The sequence below is a fragment of the Garra rufa genome, unplaced genomic scaffold, assembly GCF_049309525.1.
Source record: "Garra rufa unplaced genomic scaffold, GarRuf1.0 hap1_unplaced_005, whole genome shotgun sequence".
Classification (NCBI taxonomy): Eukaryota; Metazoa; Chordata; class Actinopteri; order Cypriniformes; family Cyprinidae; genus Garra; species Garra rufa.
In genome coordinates this window covers 1,404,598-1,425,352 of record NW_027394280.1, presented here as the reverse complement: position 1 = coordinate 1,425,352, position 20,755 = coordinate 1,404,598, and the positions used below count along the sequence as shown (strand labels likewise).

The following is a 20,755-nucleotide window of genomic DNA, read 5'->3' as shown; positions in this document are numbered from 1 at the left end:
CGACATCTGTTTTGAAAGATGTTTCCGGAGCTCGCAAAATCCACTCAGCCTGCGCGGCGAATGGGCACGCTGGAGCCCGCCACCCTTTTGGGAAGAAAGAGAGTCAACAGAGCCGCCCAACGTGGGGCTCGAACCCACGACCCTGAGATTAAGAGTCTCATGCTCTACCGACTGAGCTAGCCGGGCTGATCGTGGGCTTCTTCACCGGGTCGGACCCAGTTTTCATCGGCCCCCAAATTACACAGGCGAAACGGAGGCTCTCGCGTTGTGCGAGACTGTCGAGCCCTCCCCGTGGGTAGGGCTTAGAGCAGGCTTAGAGTTTTCTTCTGTCGGTTTTGACCCAATCTGTTTTTGGGAAGCGCAGTTTGACCCAGCAGTGCGGGCCAACAACACGTTCTGTTTTGCCGCGTGAAGGCGGGTCAATGCTTTGGACAGCGTATGGTTGAGATGTGATTTTCCACCAATTTGGGGCACCTTTCTTAAGGAAATCAAGGATGATTTCATGGGAAATGGCAAACTGCTGTAGCGTTTGGCTAACAAGCCAAAGCTACAAAGGATGTACCGGTGCCCCGTCGTCCGAGCAGAATCCACATTCGGCCGTAATCGGAGGTTACTACTAACGTTCGATTGTGTCTCATAGGGAGTTTGACGCAGGGCCTCAGTGGAAAACAGGCCCTCGGCGGCTGAAACAAAAGACGAAGAAGGCATCCACATGCACATGGTTCAGGAGTGTTAAACAAAGAAACCACGCAAGATGACGAGGTGGTCCAGCGGGTAAGGCGGTGGAAGGCTAATACTTTGTGCTCGACATGCACTGGAAGCTTTAGCGCCACTGAGAGCCCACCGGACCAGACAGGCCCAACCTGTTTACGATGGGTAACGGTGAGCTGTAATTGCGCTGCAGTTTAATGATACCCGTCTTGAGGACATATTCACAAAACAACAAGCCTTCTGGCTCTGGCGCTCAATCATAAGCAGACACCTTTTCGACGAGAAACAAAGCCAGGCTATTTTTTCTCAACAATACTCTAAGCCTCCAGAGAGGCTAGCAAAAATTGCCAAAGCTGACTGTATTTCAAGTCATCCTGGCGGGGTATTGGGTAAAGTTTTCAACCAGCAATGATCGCGCCTCGGATAAACCTCATAGGCTACAATATTGCCTCTGCGAAAGAATGCCGGCGACGGTCGTGACCTTTGCAGGCACCTACGTGGATGTGAACCGACAAGGTGGTAGCAAGCTTTAAACTGCCGCACAAACATTCTCCTGGCACGGGTTGCTGCATCGTGTTTCTACGGAACAGATTAGAGGTGTGTAAAAGACGGCTCATTCACTATTCCCTCTGTGCTCAAAACAGCCTGCTGAAAGCACAGCAGCAGCAGCTGAAAAGGTCCGCAGCATGGCCTCTCTCAGTCAGCAAGGGGGCGGGGAGGCCGAGTGGTTAAGGCGATGGACTGCTAATCCCATCCTTGTCGTTCGGTTCCTTTAGCACTGGACCTTAATCTAGGTCCTGGGGACCCCATGCTGAACTTTTTGTGTGTCCTCCTTATCTAACACACTCAGTTCAGTTCTTTGAGTTCTCTACTAATGAGCTGATGATCTGAATCGGGAGTGCTAAATAAAAGACGGCACGTAATACGACGAGGTGGCCGAGTGGTTAAGGCGATGGACTGCTAATCCATTGTGCTCTGCACGCGTAGGTTCGAATCCCATCCTCGTCGTTCGGTACATTTAGCAGCGGTCCTGGGGACCCCACTCTGCAATTTTTGTGTGTCTTCCCTATCTGACACACTCAGTTCAGTTCACTGAGAGCTCTACTAATGAGCTGGTGGTCTGAATCGGGAGTGTTAAACAAAAGGACCGCGCAAAACGAAAGGTGGTCGAGTGGTTAAGGCGATGCAAGGCTAGTCCGTTGTGCTCGGCACGCCTTGGTTTGTGTGGGTTCGAATCCCATCCTCTTCATTTGATGCTTTAGCACCACTGAGAGCCCACCGGAACAGACAGGCCCAACCTGTTTACGATGGGTAGCGGCGAGCTGTGATTGTGCTGTAGTTTATTGATACCTGCCGCAAAGTCTTGAGAACATATTGACAAAACAACAAGTCTTCTGGCTCCGGCACGCTATGATCGGTGGACACCTCTTTGACGAGGACCAACAACCAGCCACGCCAATAAAAGGAAACAAAACGAAGCAAGACTATCTTTCTCAACAAGCCTCCAGAGAGACTGGCAAAAATTGCAGATGCTGACTGTATTTCAAGTCATCCCGGTGGGGTATTGGGTATTGACTTTGTGGCAACATGGAACTTTTGCATCTACATTAATATTAGTCTGTTTCTTCTTATTCTGAGGTCACCGTAGCCACCAGATCCATTCTGCATTCCGATCTGATGGTCACTACAGTCCCCCGGTTCCAGTCCGTACCAAGAGCAGATGGTGGATCAGCACCTTCAGCCGAATGTCAGCGGATACTATGTCAACTAGATGAGCCCCAGAGACAGATCATCAGTAAAGAAGGCATCCACATGCCACAGCAAACTACTCGAGCTGGTGAAAATGTTCACCAAATGCCCGCCGCTGAGTTCTTTTAAAACAAGCCAGCTTATTGAAGGTGCACAAGATAAACGCCCTGAGAAAGCTGTGCCTCGCAACCCTAAGAATGGCATAGGCGTTAGTGGACACCTGACGCGCGTGCAAAACTCCGGCATTTCACACGTCCCTGGGTGGGCTCGAACCACCAACCTTTCGGTTAACAGCCGAACGCGCTAACCAATTGCACCAAAGCTGGGGAACAATAGTCTGTTAAGGGGGGGGGGAAGAAAAGGAAGGAGGAGGAAGTAGGGGAAGGAGGTGGAAAAAGAGAAAAAGAAAGAAAAGAGAGAGAAAAAAAGAAAAAATGAGGAGAAAAGAAATGATCACAGGCTTCCCAGTTCATATTACACTGTTGCCATACATTGAAGTATTTACTGAATCCTTTATTTATCAGTAATTATCACATAAATGATGTCCAAATGAATGAAATTATTATTACAAATGACAAATTAATATTTTATTAGATTTATATGGCAATTTACTATGCTTCAGTATTTGTATTTCATCTTTGAAAGCATCTCTTTGTGCCAATTTTATGAGCGTGATGCTTGCATTTCTCATGTCTTCAACATTTATGGGTTTAACTTTCTTGTCTCTCGCTAGTTGCTGGATACGAGCGACAACTTTCAATGCAGTGTGCCATTTCGACAATCTACTGAATCTCTCTAGAAAATGATCATCATCATTTGCTACATTTGTTTGTAGCACTTGTGTTGTCCTGATTTCAGGGTCGCCAACCAGAAGCTCAGGAGTTGTCTTTGCTGTGACAATTTCTCTTTCCCAGAGAAACTTCGTTCCAGTGAGCCAATTTGAAGTGATCAGCTCTGACACCTTGAGGCCCCTGGAAGCGTGATCTGCAGGATTTTGTTCGGTGTCTATGTAGTGCCACTGTTCAGGGTTAGTCGCCTCTCTAATTCTTTGGACTCGATTCGCTACAAAAACGTGAAATCTACGGGCTTCATTGTTAATGTAGCCTAAGACTACTTTTGAATCGGTCCAGAAATATTCTTGGTCAATTTTGAGCTCCAGCTCCTCCTTTAACATGCTACTGACTGCTGAAGAGATCACCACAGCTGTTAACTCAAGCCTGGGTATAGTCACGATTTTGGTGGGCGCAACTCTTGCTTTGCCAATGACAAAAGAGCAGTGCACTTTATCTTCACTCAACACTCGAATATATGAGCACTGACCATAGCCATGGCTACTCGCATCTGAAAAGTGATGGAGTTCGATCCTCTGAACAGTCCCTAGGTGTTCAGGAGCAAAACATCTTGCTATCTGGAGATCGTGCAGGTTCTTCAATTCATTTAGCCAGCTACTCCATTGCGGCATTAACTCTCTGGGAAGTGGGTCATCTCACTCAATGCCCCTTTGGCACATTTCCTGTAGTACTTTCTTTCCTAATAGAAGGAAGGGAGCCAAGAATCCTAACAGATCAAACACAGATGCGACGGTTGAGAGGATTCCTCGCCGTGTTGCTGGTTTCTCATCCAGTGTTACTTTAAATGAAAAGGTGTCACTATTTACACTCCACTTTACTCCCAACACAGTCTGGACTGGGAATTCATTTGAACCAAGCTCCACATCCTGAATTTCGCTGGCTCGTTCACTGACAGGGACAGACTCCATAACCCTTTTGTTGTTCGAGATGAACTTGTGTAGGCGCAATTTCCCTTTTGCACACACATTTCGGGCTTCTTGGACAAGTTTGATAGCAGTGTCCACATTTTTCACACTAATGAGCCCATCATCAATGTAGAAATTAGTTTTGATGAAACTGGCTGCTGCAGGATACTCTCTTTCGTTTTGACATGCAAGATACTTCATTCCGTAATTCGCGCAGCCAGGAGATGATGCTGCTCCGAAAAGGTGGACTTTCATGCGATACTCCTTTGGCTCTGATCTTGTATCGCCATTTTCCCACCACAGGAACCGTAAGTAATCTCTGTCTTCCTGGCTTACATGGAACCTGTGAAACATCCTTTCCACATCACAGATAATGGTGATTGGATATTTGCAGAACCTGCAGAGTACGCCTGATTGTCCATTAGTGAGATCTGGTCCCGTTAGCAAGTGATCATTCAACGCCGTGCCACCATATTTAGCAGAGCAGTCGAACACAACTCTAATTTTCTCTGGCTTTCTAGGGTGATATACCCCCTGGTGAGGAATATACCAGACGTTTCCTACTTTGGGTTGGTGTTCAGCGCTCTCTGCATCACCATCCTTGAAGACACCTTCCATGAACTTTACATAATCATCCTTGAATTTCTGGTCTTTCTCAAATCTTCCTTTCAGACGCTTCAGTCGCACCAGAGCCAGCTGCTTATTTTCAGGTAACTGTGGGCGTGTCTTAAAGGGGAGGGGCATCTCAAGGTGTCCCTCTGAATTCTGATTAATTTTCTCATTTAGAAGTTGCGTGAACTGTATATCATCTTGTGATATGCTCCTTTCCCTTGGACTTGTATCTCTAAAGTCTGATTCAAGGGCTCTGATGACTGAGGTAGGTGTTAGTATCGGGAGTTCCTTAACAGATACACGATGGCACAGACCTGTAACTTCAGTCGACTTGGCAAACTGCGGTGGACAGCCAACTATGCTCCAACCCAAGTCTGTCTTGACTGCAAATGGTTCTTCATCACCTCCTGTGATGACTTGGCGTGGTGCCAAAGCTCTTGAGCAATCATAACCTATCAAGAGTCCGACCTTACAATTCAGCAGCGTTGGAATTTCCTGAGCAATTTCATTCAGATGACTCCACCTTCTAGCGGTTTCCGGAGTAGGAATGTGGGAAAGTTCAAGTGGAATGAAGTCTCTGGTATAGGCAGGTGGCAAACTGATTAGGCCATGGGAGTGAAACCCCCTAACTCTGAGCCCACAAACTCTTTCACTTTGAACAATTGAATCCTTTCCCATCATTGTGGTAAGCTTTAACTTTACTGGCTCTGAAATCACCCCCATCCTCTCACACAACTCTTGATCCACAAAGGTGTTGCTGCTTTGCGTATCCAAAAGAGCGTAAACTAAGGTCTCTCTATCAGGAGTGGAAGTTGAAGAAATCCATACAGGCACTATCATTGATGTACTCCCACCATCTACACTGTCTACGCAACAGGAAAGAGAAGATGTGTTTTGTTCAGCTTGCATTGTGTGCGAAACTGTTACTGCTGTAGAAGAAGGACGGTCTTCATGAAGTGGTGTTGATGATGTTTCTTGCATATACTACAAGTAGCTTTATTCCTTCAGTCCTTTGAATTGTGTCCTTTCCTAAGACAGCCAAAACATAGGTTATTGTCTTATATGAACTTTCTCTTGTCCTCCACAGACTTACTGGTGAACGTTTGGCATTTGTGGATGGAGTGGCTCTCTCCACAACACCTGCACGTGACTGGGTTTGAACATGAAGGCAGAGTGTTAACTCTATTGGATCTGTTAGAATCAACTGAGTTGCTTACTCCAACACTGTATGATTTTGACACTATTCTTGATTTATCTGACACTTTCACATTAGTGATGAACGCATTAGCCTTTGAGCGCTTGACTTCTCTAGATGGCTTTTCTTCAGAGAGCTTCAGGGCGTGAAAGGATGTTACAGGGTTGCATGCTATTTCTGCTTCCTGTGCCACAAAATCAGCAAACTCCTTGAAAGTAGGGTACTCTTCCGCTCGTTTCAGCTGCATTGTTACATGCCGATTCCAACGAGACGTCAGCCAATCAGGTAGTTTTTGTAGCATTTTCTGATTTTCTTCACAGTCGTTTAACACCTGAAGCCCTTTGATGTGTGGCATAGCATTGCTGCATGCTGTCATAAAATCACTGAATTGTCTCAATTTAACAGACTCTCTCGAACCAATCTTGGGCCAGCTATTCAGTTTTTCTCTGAACGCACGCTGAATTACAAATGGATGGCCATACCGAGAATTCAGTGCTTCCCATGCTTGATCATAGGCTTCGTTGTCTTTTCTGTAGAAGGTTCCTTCCAACACAGATTGTGCTTCACCGCTGACATACTTTTGTAGGTAGAACAACTTATCGGCTGGATTTGTGCATCGCCGTTCTATTAATGCCTTGAAACTTGTTCTCCACTCTAAGAACTTGAGTGGGTCCCCTGAGAAAACTAAGGGCTCAGGTGCAGGAAGTCTGCTGAGAACCATTGTGTCATGTAAGGCTTGTACTATTGATGCTTCACCATTAGTATGGCTTGTCTGTTTCTCGTTATCTGTTTTGCATGCTTGTTCTTCTTTAATTTCCTTAGATGCTGCTTCTAGAGGACAATTGGCTACCTCAATGCTTGCTGCTATACTATCATTACAGAACTCACCCGAGTCAGCTTCTGAGTATAAGAAAGAGAGTCAACAGGGCCGCCCAACATGGAGAGTCTCATGCTCTACCGACTGAGCTAGCCGGGCTGGTCATGGTTTACTTCACTGGGTCGGACGCAGTTTTTATCGGCCCCCAAATTACACAGGAGAAACGGAGGCTCTTGCGTTGTGCGAGACTGGCTTAGAGCAGGCTTACAGTTTTCTTCTGTCAGTTTTGACCCAATCTGTTTTTGGGAAGCGCAGTTTGACCCAGCAGTGCGGGCCAACAACATGTTCTGTTTTGCCGCGTGAAGGCGGTTCAATGCTTTGGACAGCGTATGGTTGAGATGTGGTTTTCCACCAATTTGGGGCACCTTTCTTACGGAAATCAAGGTTAAATCTATATAAGGATAAGGATAAACCTTCTATTTTCGGTGGTCTTTTGCAAACACTAGATTTATATGTCAATTCCAACATAGGGAGTTTGACGTAGGGCCTCAGACTGCAGTGTTGAGGATGAGGTTCCAGTGTTACCACTTTTCCTGCCTAAACGAATCACAGGAGCACAGCTTGTAATGGACAGGATCTATTCCCCCTTGCAGCTCTTTCAGCTTATTTTACCAGCTCTGTGGTAGACACAATTGTAAAAAATACAAACGCCTTTGCAAGAATGATATCAGAGGCTGGAAAACGTTTCCTGTGGTTGCCTTTAAAAGCACAAGAATTTTATTCATACATTGCACTTGTGGTTTACATCGGGCTCCTTGGTGCCAAAAATATTGGTGATTACTGGTCGGGAAAAGAAATCTACCGCTTACCCTTCCCAAGATTGGTTATGTCCAGGTCCAGATTTCAGGCCATTTCCTGGAACCTGCATCTTTGTGATCCTGAGGGTGATCGAGAAAACACGCGAAAAAAGGGGATTCAAGCCTACGACAGACTTTTCAAAATCAAGCCCCTGTACGACAGCATCATCACAGCATGCAAAACTTGCTTCCATCCAGACAGACAGCTGGCAGTGGATGAAAGGATGGTGGATTGAAGTCATGTCAAGTTGGTGGATTCAAGTCATGTCAAGTCAAGTCAAGTCACCTTTGTTTATATAACCCTTTTAACAATACAGATTGTGTCAAAGCAACTGCACAGTATTTAAACAGCATCAATGTGTGTAATTAACGCATTATTAAATTTATTAGTAAATTTATTAGTACATAATCAATTTTCAGTAAAAGGCAGTTCATCAATGAATTCAGTGATATCATCGTCCTGTTCAGTTCAAATAATATACGATATCGCTGAAAAAATTTCCCCAACTATGAAAGCCAGAGGCAACAGCGGCAAGGAACCAAAACTCCACAGGTGACAGAAATGGAGAAAAAAAACTTGGGAGAAACCAGGCTCAGTCGGGGGACCAGTTCTCCTCTGGCCAGACGAAACCAGCAGTTTGTACCAATGTCTGATTGTAGAGAACTCATCTGGATCCCGTGGTGTAGCACCGATGGCCGTCTAGTTTGGCGAGGTCTTCATTGATGATCCGTCTCTGGAGCTAATCTGTTTGACAACCTCGGCTATTAAAGTCATCTCCAGGTGGTGATCCATGATCTAAGCTGGGTACGGACTGGATCTGGGGGACTGCAATGACCATCTGATCTGGATACAGGCTGGGTCTGGCGGCTACGGGGACCTCGGAATAAGAATGAAACAGACTAATATTGCTCCTCCTGTGCAGGCCTGCTATTACAACCAACTTCCAGCATCCCTTCAGCTCAAGCTAGGCAATTTTTGGGGGTCACCTGGCTGCTGTCTTGCAATTATTAGCCTTTTTGGGGAGCATTTATAGAGTTTGGGCCAAATTCCGAGCACGGACCCTCTCCCGGACAGCACGCCAGATACGCCTACCCTTTTGCTCAGTTTATTACCCGTAAGAGTGAACTTTTGAAAGAAAGACATGAAATTTTTGCACTAAACTCACTAGGTGAGTTTAAGTTGTAACAATACCCCACAGAGCGCCAAATTCATTTGAAATGGGAGATTTCTTTTTTTTTTATGAAAGAATGTATGAACGTAGTAAACTCACACACAGCCACCATTTACAAACCAAGTGTATTAGACAAATAATAATTACAAAGTGTCAGAGCAAGTTAAATTAGTGCAATACAATGGTGTGTGTGTGTGTATAGTCAATTCAAGATGAAAATTTCAAGATGAAATTGGATCCCATTAAACTCCTGTAGAAATGATCATACAGCAGATTTAGGCCTTGTCCTGTAAGACAATCCTCTAAGACCATTCCTAATACAATCCTTGAGGAATGGATCCAAGATATGATTATTACCTTCCACCTTGAGCCTTCCACAAAGCCGCCAATGTTGGTGGTAGAAGTGAGAAAGTAACTGACGTGTGCAAATTAAATCCATGCACACTGATGTTAAAATTCTAACAGTGTCTTTCATTTTGCTTCAATCAAAAAAACAGTGCACTTTCTCTGAGCCCTACCTTCAATTCATGATATACAAATGTGTAGTTCTTACATTGGAGACAGAGCAAACACATTGTCCATAGTCCATTTCATTCCTTACATGTTTATGCAGTAAGCTCAGCCAAACACAATATAGCTAGTTGACACGGTAAAGTGTACCATGGACAAAACACAGTGCTCTAAAATGTGTATTAGAATTTCTATCATTGTAAGAGCCCTGTATAGGATTCTTATTGGAATTCTTTAGGATTGTTTTGACAAGGGAACATTTTGCAGATTCTGAAAGTGGGATGTAAACTTTTGACATTAACTGTAATTGTAGTTGCAACAATGTGGTTCCCGAGAAACAAAGAGGTGTATTTTCGTAGAGTAATTTACAACAGCTTTGATTGTGGCCAATCAGAATCAAGGACCGGAACTCTCTGTTCTAGACAATTTGTTTGAAACACTGTCCATGCTAAGGGGATCTGTTAGGCTTCTCTTTATTGTGAATTTTCATGTGGTTGTCAAGGCTTCCTTTTTGACTGAAACTGTTTCCACACTGTTTGCATGTGTAAGGCTTCTCTCCAGTGTGAACTCTCATGTGAATGTTAAGGTTTCCTTTTACAGTGAAACTCTTTCCACACTGTTTGCATGTGTAAGGCTTCTCTCCGGTGTGAAATCTCATGTGTTTGTTAAGGTTTCCTTTATCAGTGAAACTTTTTCCACACTGTTGGCATGAGTAAGGCTTCTCTTCAGTGTGAATTCTCATGTGCCTTTTAAGGTGTCCTTGTTGTTTGAAACTCTTTCCACACTGACAGCAAGTGAAAATACTCATAGTTCCTGTCTTTTGAGCTGTTTTTTGTTTAGAAATCTTTTCAGACTCTAAGGAACAAACAGATTTTTCTCCAGATACGAAATTATGAAGATTCTCAAACTGATCTTTCTCTTCAGTTTCATTCAGTACTTCTCTCTCCTCTTTCAGCGCTGTTAGGTCTAAGTTGGAAAAACAAAGGGATAAAAGTTAACCCCAGTTTAATGGCACAAAGCAGTTAACATCACAACATGTAGATACATATAACAGTAGTTCAAACCAATAAGTGTTAAGTTTTCCACAAAAAGTAATTTACCATTCTATCTTTTAGGCCTGGTCCACACTAACGCCTGTTTCACAAAGCCAAAGCCTTTTGGAAAATCTATTTGTGGCGGCCAGTTTTGATATTGTGGCAAGTCGTCACAAATTTATCCATGTATGGGAAACACCACTTAAGCCAACTCATCACCTTAACCTTAAGTTGGGCTAGAATTAAATTAATGTCAAAGCTCAGCTTTTGTTTTTCATGCCCCAGTTTGAGAACCACTGGTTTATACCGTTCACATCTTAAAATACAGTACCTTGGTGTAAGAATGACCTACTGCTCCACTCTGATGCCTCCTGAACAGTGTTCATCTATTTATTTACTTGATTATATTGATATTATTTGAATTATTTTCTTCATTTCCTTTCTTTATCTGGTTATTTAGTTTATATATTTTGTTCCTTCTTCTTTCCCTTTTTCCTAATCTTCCTACTTATTCCCTTTTTTAACTTTATACATTTACAAGATATCAAGGTGTACATCTTATGCATTACAATCTTACACCTCACATAATTACATCAGAATTTAACTTCAATGTTAATGCTTTTGTTTTGGCTTATTTTGTGTTTGTTTTATTGTCAGACTTGCTGTATATTTTATTTATACTTATCTATATATGTATATACACATACTTTATATTACAGCTCTTTTCTCCTATTTTGTACTGTTTTTCTGTATGTCCTACGTTGTCTTACCCTGGAAATCCAGAGGTCTTGCGAGAGCACAATTTGAATTGTCTCTGCAAGACACTCTGGCATCGAGCAATGGTGCAGGTTACTGCAATACGTAAGCAATTGTGGGAACCAATCAAATCGGTGTATCTGATGCAGTGTTGTTTTTGACAACCATCTTAGATTTAGTCTTAGTCTTAGTCTTTTGGACTAAAATGGTTATTAGTTTTAGTCAAATTTTAGTCACTTCTATACGTGATAGTTTTAGTCCAATTTTAGTCGACGAAAAGTCAAAAAGGTTTTAGTCTAGTTTTAGTCGACGAAAAGTCAAAAAGGTTTTAGTCTAGTTTTAGTCAAAAAAAGGGGAAAAATAGTCTTTTAACAAATTAATGTAGGTCAGTAAGCATTTTGCTGTTGGGTAGTGTCACACTAATGCTAAAGCGGCTTGCCATACTAGTATAGCAAAGAGTATTTAATGCTAAAACGGCTTGCCATAGCGGCAGCTATTTTCCGGTTTTAATTGGCATGCACAATAGTGATGGGAAGTTCGGTTCTTTTCCGCGAACCGGTTCTTTCGGACGGTTCGTTTCAAAGAACCGGTTCAAAAAACCAGTTCACCAGTTCTTTTACGCTATGACGTAATGACGTCATTAACGTAATTACTATCGTCCCGCACCCATATACAGTTACATGCAGTGATCATATGAGTAAGTTTTACAAGTCTTGATTTAATAAATTATAAGATAAATTAATTCTAATCAGAAACACTATCAGCTTACTGCACATGCACAATCCATAAAGACTTTGTTATAAACATACGTTTCACCAGATCCCCTCATTAAAGTCCTCAGTTAACCGCGCTCATAGCATTAGCACAGAGACAGTGGTAAAAAAAGAACTAGTTCGGTTTGAGATGGAGTCAGTCATAGCAGGAGTTTGTTTGTTTGGCAGCTGCACGAGTCACGCATGCGCACAGTATCAGCTCATCGATTCTCGAATCGGACGCGTCCGAAAGAAACCGGTTCTCGTTCAGTGTACTGGTGATCCGACAACCGCTGCAACCGCTTCTTGAGTCGAGAATGAGATTGGAGAACTCACACAGAGAGTGACTGAAACGTGCCGCTTGGTTTGCTTGTGCAGTAGTTTGATTACTTCATTTTTAGCATTATACCACCGTTTAAAAGTTAAATAAAAATTTTTGTTTGAACATGGTTCAAATTATAGTTGTGTATTGTATCATTAAAACATTGTTTATTTAATACAAACACAATTTTTGCATGTCATCATTATCTTTTATTACAGTGCAGCTAATTCATAAATCACATGTTTTCTTTTAATCAAACTCATTTATTATGGTACCACGACACTTCCCTGACCTAGATCATAAAAACCCTTTTAGCCAATAACCTAACTGTTACAGTTCTGTCAGTTTATGTCTTAGTCATGTCATGTATTTGGTTTTTCCCATTTGTCTTCCCCCTGTCATTTTGTTATCATTTGGTTTAGTCCTCGTTTGTGTAATCACCGTCACCTGTGTTTGATTTATCAGTCATCTATGTCACCTGTGTCTTATGATTAGTCTGTCCTTAAAAGTCTGTCTGTGAGTTCAGTTCCCTGTCGGTCCTTTTGTGTGAAAAGATGTGTGTGATGTTCCTGACTTGTTCCTGCCTTGTTCCAATCGAAGATTTATATTAAATATATTGTATATTGTAATCCTTGTCGTCCGTCTCGTCAACTCCTGCACGCACCCGTAACATAAGGACCGACCTACAAAAGTTTACCTGGCGTCTTTCCCTGCGTTTATTTTTCGTTTTTGTATCAGTGTTTGTTTTATATTTTTTCCCTCATGGATGACCCCAACGTTGCCATCATTCTCCTGAAGCAGGGGAGACGCTCTCTCGAGGACCACACCAGAGACTTTCTGTTCCTCGTTCCATCAACTCACTACCCGGACAGCTGCTTGTGCACGTTCTTCCACCACGGACTTAATGACAACATCAAGACGCAGCTGTCCGGGGAGGGTCCTCGAGAGAGCTTTGCCGGATTCGTCGAGTGGGTGCTGGCGTCCAATGGATCTTCCTGGACTGTCGATTTCATCGAGGAGGACGTCAGCCCCGCTCACAACCCAGAGAGCAGCCAACCATCGCCCCGACATGCAGAGCTGGAACCCGAGCGCACCGCGGATGCAGGACTAGAGCCGCGAGCGACAGAGCCAGAGTCCTCTCCGGCTGATCAGGTGCGTGAGTCGGATTCTACATCTCTGACGGTGGATTGCGACGTGGAGCTAGGGAGGGAAATGGAGAGCCCTGCCCACTGCAACTCCGCTGGGGGTGAGCTGGATATCTCTGGGGACTTAATTGACTTTGTTTCTGAGACTGTGGATATTGACACGCCGGATTTAATAGACTTTTTCTCTGAGCCACTGACGCGCATTGACTTCCCTCCCACCCACCCTCATCTGTCCGAATCTGCCTGGTTCCCGCTGGTTCCGCCCAGCCGCCCTGAGTCCCCGCTGGTTCCGCCCAGCCGCCCTGAGTCCCCGCTGGTTCCGCCCAGCCGCCCTGAGTTCCCGCTGGTTCCGCCCAGCTGTCCTAAGTTCCCCAAGTCAGCAGTCAGTCCCCTTGCTCACCCTCAGCCCACCATCTCTGCAGTGGGCTCGCCGCAGGGATGCCTGCTCACTTCGGTGGCAAGGCTGGAGGTTCCCTCAGCTCCGCCTCCAGCCTCCGAATCCAGACCTCCACCTCGGTCCTCCGACCCTGCGGCTCCACCACGGCTCTCAGCGCCCTCCTCTCCACCGTCGCCCGTCGGTCCACCAGCTCCACCGGGCTCCATCGTCTTTCCGGCTCCGCCCTGGTCAGTCGTCACCCCATCGGATCCTCAGGACTCTGCTCCTCCGGCTGCGCCTCGTCACGCCGTCCCACCGGCTCCTTGGGACTCCTCCTTCCTGCGGGCACAGCCTCCATCCTCTGTCGCTCCGGCTCCGCCGCGGATCTCCGGGACTCCGTCTCCGCCTCGGCCGCCAGAGCCCGTTCCGCCTTGGCCCTCCGGATCCGCGGTGTCGCCCTGGATCTTCGGCTCTCCATCTCCGCCTCGGGTTCCTCTGCCAGCTGCTCTGCCTCTGTCGGTCGGCCCCACGGAGTCGGCGGTCCGTCCTCCACCATGGCTCCTCCCTCCGTCGGCTCCTCCGTGGGCCGTCATCCTGGCTGCGATCTGGGTCCTGTTCTCCTGCTTCAGGTCCCTCCTGTGTCTTCCCTGGCTCCTCCCTCCGTCGTCGCCCCCATGGACTGTCTTTTTTGCCCGTTGGACTTGTGTTCTGGTCCTCCTCCGGGGGTTGCGTCCTCCGCCGGAGCCCCCTCCCTTATTGACTCTATTTTCCTGGTTTTCCGCCCCTCTCGTTTTTTCGTTTTTTCTACGGCGCGAGGACGCGCCTTTCCGGAGGGGGGCGTTATGTTACAGTTCTGTCAGTTTATGTCTTAGTCATGTCATGTATTTGGTTTTTCCCATTTGTCTTCCCCCTGTCATTTTGTTATCATTTGGTTTAGTCCTCGTTTGTGTAATCACCGTCACCTGTGTTTGATTTATCAGTCATCTATGTCACCTGTGTCTTATGATTAGTCTGTCCTTAAAAGTCTGTCTGTGAGTTCAGTTCCCTGTCGGTCCTTTTGTGTGAAAAGATGTGTGTGATGTTCCTGACTTGTTCCTGCCTTGTTCCAATCGAAGATTTATATTAAATATATTGTATATTGTAATCCTTGTCGTCCGTCTCGTCAACTCCTGCACGCACCCGTAACACTAACAGAATCCTTAAGTAAACTTTTAACAAAACGTTTAACAAAATAGACCAACTTGACTAACGTGCTTCATTTCATCTGGTTGAAAAATGACACGCATGCGCACAGTATCAGCTCATCGATTCTCAACTCGGACGCGTCCGAAAGAAACCGGTTCTCGTTCAGTGTACTGGTGATCCGAAAGAGAGCGATTCTCGTTCAGTGTACTGATGATCCGACAACCGCTGCAACCGGTTCATGACTCGAGAACGACAACCGCTCTGGCAGCTGCTCTGCTCATGCGCATCATCAGCTCTCTTTTCACAGCCGTTCAAACACTGTTTGAGTAACTGAATAACTCGGGAAATTGATTTATTTTGAATCAGAGGGAGTGTCAGGCACGTTAAAAAGTAAAAACCTTTAAGTAATTTGTGGATTAGTGCTTACTAGAGACACGAACCGTTTCAAACGATTCAGTTCGATTTGGTGTACTGGTTCAACCGGGTCACTAAGAAGATCCGGTTAAATTGAACGATTCGTTCGCGAACCGGACATCACTAATGCACAATAAGCAGAAATGTCATGCATTTTAAATGTCTGACGGACCACCCACTAACATTTTCGTCTATTCTCGTCTCGTCAACGAAAACTCACACACGTCTCGTCATGTTTTAGTCATCAACGAGCCATTTTTATGTCGTCATCGTCTCGTTTTCGTCATGAAAAAAGTGGTGTCAACGAAATGATTTCGTCATCGTCAACGTTGACGAAAACAACACTGATCTGATGTAGGCGGGCCAGAGGCGAGCTAAGCTGATGATGACAGCACTGCAACGTCCGAATCATGTAGTAAACTTTGAAAGATCGCTGTCGCTACAGATGAACCACAAGTTGTTTGAAACGGCTTTGGCCGCTACAATGAACGAGTTAGACTTGGCTTCCCATATAAAAGAGGAACAGAAAACCGAAAACTCGAATCGTTCCTTTGCAAGAAGGACGTTTTTGCTGTTTTGCCGACTGGATACGGCAAGAGTTCAATCTATCAGTTCACGAGTTCACGTTTACATATAATTAGCCGGAGAATAGTAGTGCATGTTTGGCGTGCTGTCCGGTGAAGGGCTCCGAGCTCGGGAGTGGCCCGAACCCAGAGTACGTTACCCTCCAATAGGAGTAGCGAGAACTCGGAGTGATGAGATGGGGTGCTGGAGGGTTACTGATAAACCATCGAGTGAATTGAGGTGAGTCAGCTGTATTTAAACCTATGGCGCTGATTGACTTGTGATGTTTACGCTAAGCATCTGACACCTTCTCCCGAACTTTGTTAATGAAACATCATTTAGCTCTGCTGGTAGCTAAGCGTGTATTGTTGTGATTGGTCGTGGCATTATCCAATTGCGTGCAGTTAGAGTTTCAAATGCACGCTTGGTGCCGCCCCTCGAATTAGGCAGTTTTCATTGCTCGATCCCAGACCCTTAATCTTAATAGATTAGGGTCTGGATTTTTCCAGGCTAACGTTGTCTTGTTCTAAAAAAAAGAAGGTAAATGAAATGATCTTACTAGAAGATATGCATGAAAAAGTGTAATCTGTTCCATTTGAATAAGTGAATTTAACGCTTTCTGACATTTCAGTGTGGATGAGAAACTTTTAGAAAATGCTAGTGTGGATAGAGAATATTTTAACACTAGAAGGCTGTTTTCAATTGTATCCAGATTAATTTAGACGTAGCCTAAGTGTTTACTTGTTTATTTGCTTACCAAATACTTTAAATTAACAAATGTAGACAGCATGCAGTAGCCAAATGTGATTACTAACATTTCAAGGTTTGCTTTGTTAGTACTTTTGCGTAAGTAGCCAAAAGTGCTATAAATCAATGGTTTTAATATTAGAAGCAGATACTAGGTTTAATGTAACAGAAAAAAATATAATTTTGGTTTAGGTTAATTCCATATTATTGTTACAACTTAAATGCACGATGTCATAATAACAAATGGCCAATGTGAAAGCAAGATCTTCTCAGTTGCACTTGAAGGCAGCATTAGTATTTGATCTCAACACTTGATCTCAAAACATTTCTACACTCGTGTGACATTCATAAATATCATTCATTTTTGTAGTGACTTCAGGTTTGAGAATAAAAACCAACCTGTTTGTTCCTCAGTATCTTCATGTTTCTCTATGAATACTTCTTCAATCTTCATGTCTTCACTCTCCTCTTTGATAAACACCATCTTTGTTTGTTCCTCAGTATCTTCATGTTTGATGAATGTTTCTTCAATCCTCATGTCTTCACTCGCCTTTTTAATAAACGCCATCTTTGTTTGTCTCTCAGTATCTTCATGTTTGACTATGAATGTTTCTTCAATCTTCATGTCTTCACTCTCCTCTTTAATAAACACCATCTTTATAATAGTGTGTCACATGGATCTCTGTTGATTCTCCAGGAGTTTTTCTGTGTGTTTGAACACTTTTTCCTGTTTCAGATGAGAATAATTAATAGAAAGAAAAATCAATGCAAACACAATCTCTGGGTGCTTTTCAATCAGCTCCTAGTTCAGTAGTCAGTGCACTAGTAAGACAGTAGTTCAGTGTTTCCCCTACAATTATCTTAGGGGGGCGCCCCGCCCCGCCCCCCAATGACACACCCCGCCCCCTTGAACGTCAAGTTCATTTTATTTTCGACAAAGTGCCAGGGCACAATAAAAGTCATTTTAGGTTATCTTTCCTATGGAACAGGTCTATACATTGTTCTTTTATCAAACAAACGAAATAGCCTTATGTTATTTATCTTATTTACACGAAAACATGTCATTTCTGTCTCTACATGGTCACGCTTTTACAATGTCTCCTCCGCGAAAAAAAAAAACCACGGACTGGATCGCGGACTCCATTCATAAAAAGCAAATCTACTATAGTGCGAAATGCCACGTAAATTATTTTTTTTTTACTTTTTTTGGCCATTGCATCTCACATGAACAGATAAACTCAATCTCCAAAGCTCTTGTGAATGTCACTTTTACCGTTTCATTTGAGAGAACTAGCATCATATACTGTACACACGATAGACTGTAATAAAGATGGACAACGCATCTCCGCTTCATTCCATATAGAAAAGTGAAGCCAAAACAACTCAATATGGCCGCTACCATCTTGGGGGAAATGACATCTTTTGGAGCCAGAGCATGCGCAGTAGAGATTCGTTTGAAGCCAGAGCATGCGCAGTAGTGTCGTGAGGCGGAGCCGCGCTATCAAAGCCCCGCCTTAACTCCCACAAACCCAAACCCAAAGTTAGGCCTTTGGTTTTGTTTGATTTTAATAGTAAACCTCTGTTTGTTTATGATTATGAGACACCAAACCCCATTTTCATAGCATCAAATAACAACTTAAAAAATAAATTATTAGAAAAACCATCTTTGGAAAAAAAATATTTGAAGTGTAATTTGATTATTTATTTTGGCTTACGTCCCATTAGATTACATGGAGAGGGCGGGGTTTATGACCTGTACTGCAGCCAGCCACCAGGGGGCAATCGAAAACTTTTGGCTTCACTTTTCAGGACACCTACGGCACACTTGGTACACGCTGGCTGTGTCCAAATTCAGGGTCTACATCCTTCGGAGGATTCATTTGAAGGATGTTACGTCACAGCGCCGCGACGAAGGCTGTCCAAATTCATGGGATCCTTCAAATGCGGCCCACAAATACGTCCTCCTTTTCCCCGAATTTGAAGGATGGGTCTGGTGGATCCTTTCCTGTCCTACCAATCCCATAATTCCTTTCGGCAGAGCGCTTCCAGAATTTTCAAATAATAGCGAACAAATCGAACGGTAGTAGTGATGTAAGTTTTAAAAAAACTGGCGTTTCTTGGTGTTTTTTTGTTATAGCGGTTGTCTAGTTAGGCCTTTGGTTTTAGCGTTAAGCTTATTTTTTTTTTACATTTGTATGTCACTTTCGTAAACTGGCTTCTTTCTTACTGCCTGTGTGAATATCCCCTTACACACAGCTAATTCTTGTTAGTGATTGAAGCTGTTTTTAACGCTTTTAGGGACGATAGAGCAGCTCTTTTGTTTTGTGCAGTACAGATAACCTTACTTCTTGCTTAGCGCTGTCACGGTTGCTAGGCGACACGATATGAGCAACGGGGAAGAGAGGGAACTGAAAGAAGGGTAGGCTGTCCAAATTCACAGACTCCTACTTCCAGGTTTTGCGGTCTTCGGAGGACCCCTCCTCCTTCAACCTGGTAGGAAGGATCCTAAGGAGGATGCAGACCCTGAATTTGGACACAGATACAGAAACTTCACGGCAACCTGTCAAAATAAAAGTACGGTGTAACATGTAACAGAACAATATTAGTCTTGTATTACTTTTGTACAGTATAATGTAGGTTTTTTTTTTAATAAACTATAAAGAACTTTCCCTACAGGTTATTTTTAGTTTTTATTGAATAACCTAGAGAGAACGTTCCCAGAACGTCATTACCATTTAAAAATATTAAAACTTTGCAGATGACTTAGATTTTTTCTCATTTTAAAATGTATTTTTTTCATTATAATCAAACTAGAACCTTATGTCTGAAATAATAAATGACATCAAAGTGTTTAACCCGCATTATAATGATAATATAATTTTGATTTTATAGTTAAATTAAGCCAAGGTTAAGTGTCTGAAAATCATATTATAAAGTTTCTTTACTTCATCATGCGCTTTCTCCTGTCGTCAACATAAAGCGGCGCGCTCGCGTAATTTAAAAAATAACGGTCATTTCGTTTAACTGACTGACTAACGTTTGTTGATTAATCTCTTTTAGGAATAATTACTTTTAACTAATATATATACACGAGAGTAAATATTGTTATTTTAGGGAGATTTGACACGTCTTACTGAAGAAAACATAATGTTAACCAAGACTTTTCGTTTAGTGACCAGAAGAGGGAAGCACATCATCGTTAATTCAGCGGTAAGAAACGAATGTGATGTTATCCTAGATAAAGTCAAATAAATGTTAATCGTTTTTAATGTCTGTAAAAAAATAAATAAATACACATTTTAAAAAATAATATTTTGTTGAAGTCATGTTTTTTTGGTGCTTTAATAAACAAAATCTGGGTCGTTTTATGGTATGGTACTTGTACATCTTACATTAACAAAATCTAACATAGTATAGCATAATTCAGTCTCATTTAATGCTCCTTATGATGGTTAAATGTGCTCTGATTATCTGTAATGATTAAACAATAGTTTAAAACAAGACATGGTGTGTAGTAGTGATTATTGAGATTCACATTCGTCCGCCTTCCATGCCGCTTACTCCGGGACACAGGAGTGCTGACATACAGAAGCGGTACTGGAGTGAAGAGTTTAGGAGAACGTTCTGGGAACTGTAGAAAATACTTTTTCTAAATGCTTTTAAATTTGTGTTTTGGTTGTTCTGTGCTTATGAGAAGACAGAATGTTCTGTGCTTAATGAAAAAGACAAAGAAGACACTGTGTAACAAACTGTTTAGTAAAATGTGTGTGTGTGTAGTTGCGAACTCTCTACATTTATGTCATCTCTGAGAAACCTTTGTTTACAGGCACGTAGGAGAAAAGAAGCCCTGCAAAAGTAGTAGCAATTTGAAGGTCACTTTAGACTAGACTTTTGGTCACTCTAAGAAGAAGAATGGGATGGGGCTGTATTTTCTTTTCTGTCCAGGAACGGTTGGCGATAACAGGCCCTGATTAGAGGAGAATGGTTGAACGATATCAGGAGGAGAGGCCTGCAGAATCAAGAATATAAATGCATATTTTAGCTTTGTGAGACATTCCTGGACTGCCCAGAATGTCAGATT

General features: G+C 43.3%; 2 non-coding genes and 1 pseudogene across 2 annotated transcripts; all 3 read right to left on the bottom strand.

The window, feature by feature from the left end:
* Nucleotides 1–113: 113 nt before the first annotated feature.
* Nucleotides 114–186, bottom strand: trnak-cuu (transfer RNA lysine (anticodon CUU)). Its single transcript has one exon. It is a non-coding gene; the product is annotated as a tRNA-Lys (tRNA).
* Nucleotides 187–1,033: 847 nt separating this feature from the next.
* Nucleotides 1,034–1,174, bottom strand: LOC141312818 (U4 spliceosomal RNA). The gene has a single exon (XR_012349319.1). It is a non-coding gene; the product is annotated as a U4 spliceosomal RNA (small nuclear RNA).
* A 6,961-nt stretch (nucleotides 1,175–8,135) lies between these two features.
* Nucleotides 8,136–20,755, bottom strand: part of LOC141312756 (uncharacterized) — a 145,932-nt pseudogene continuing 133,312 nt past the window's right edge.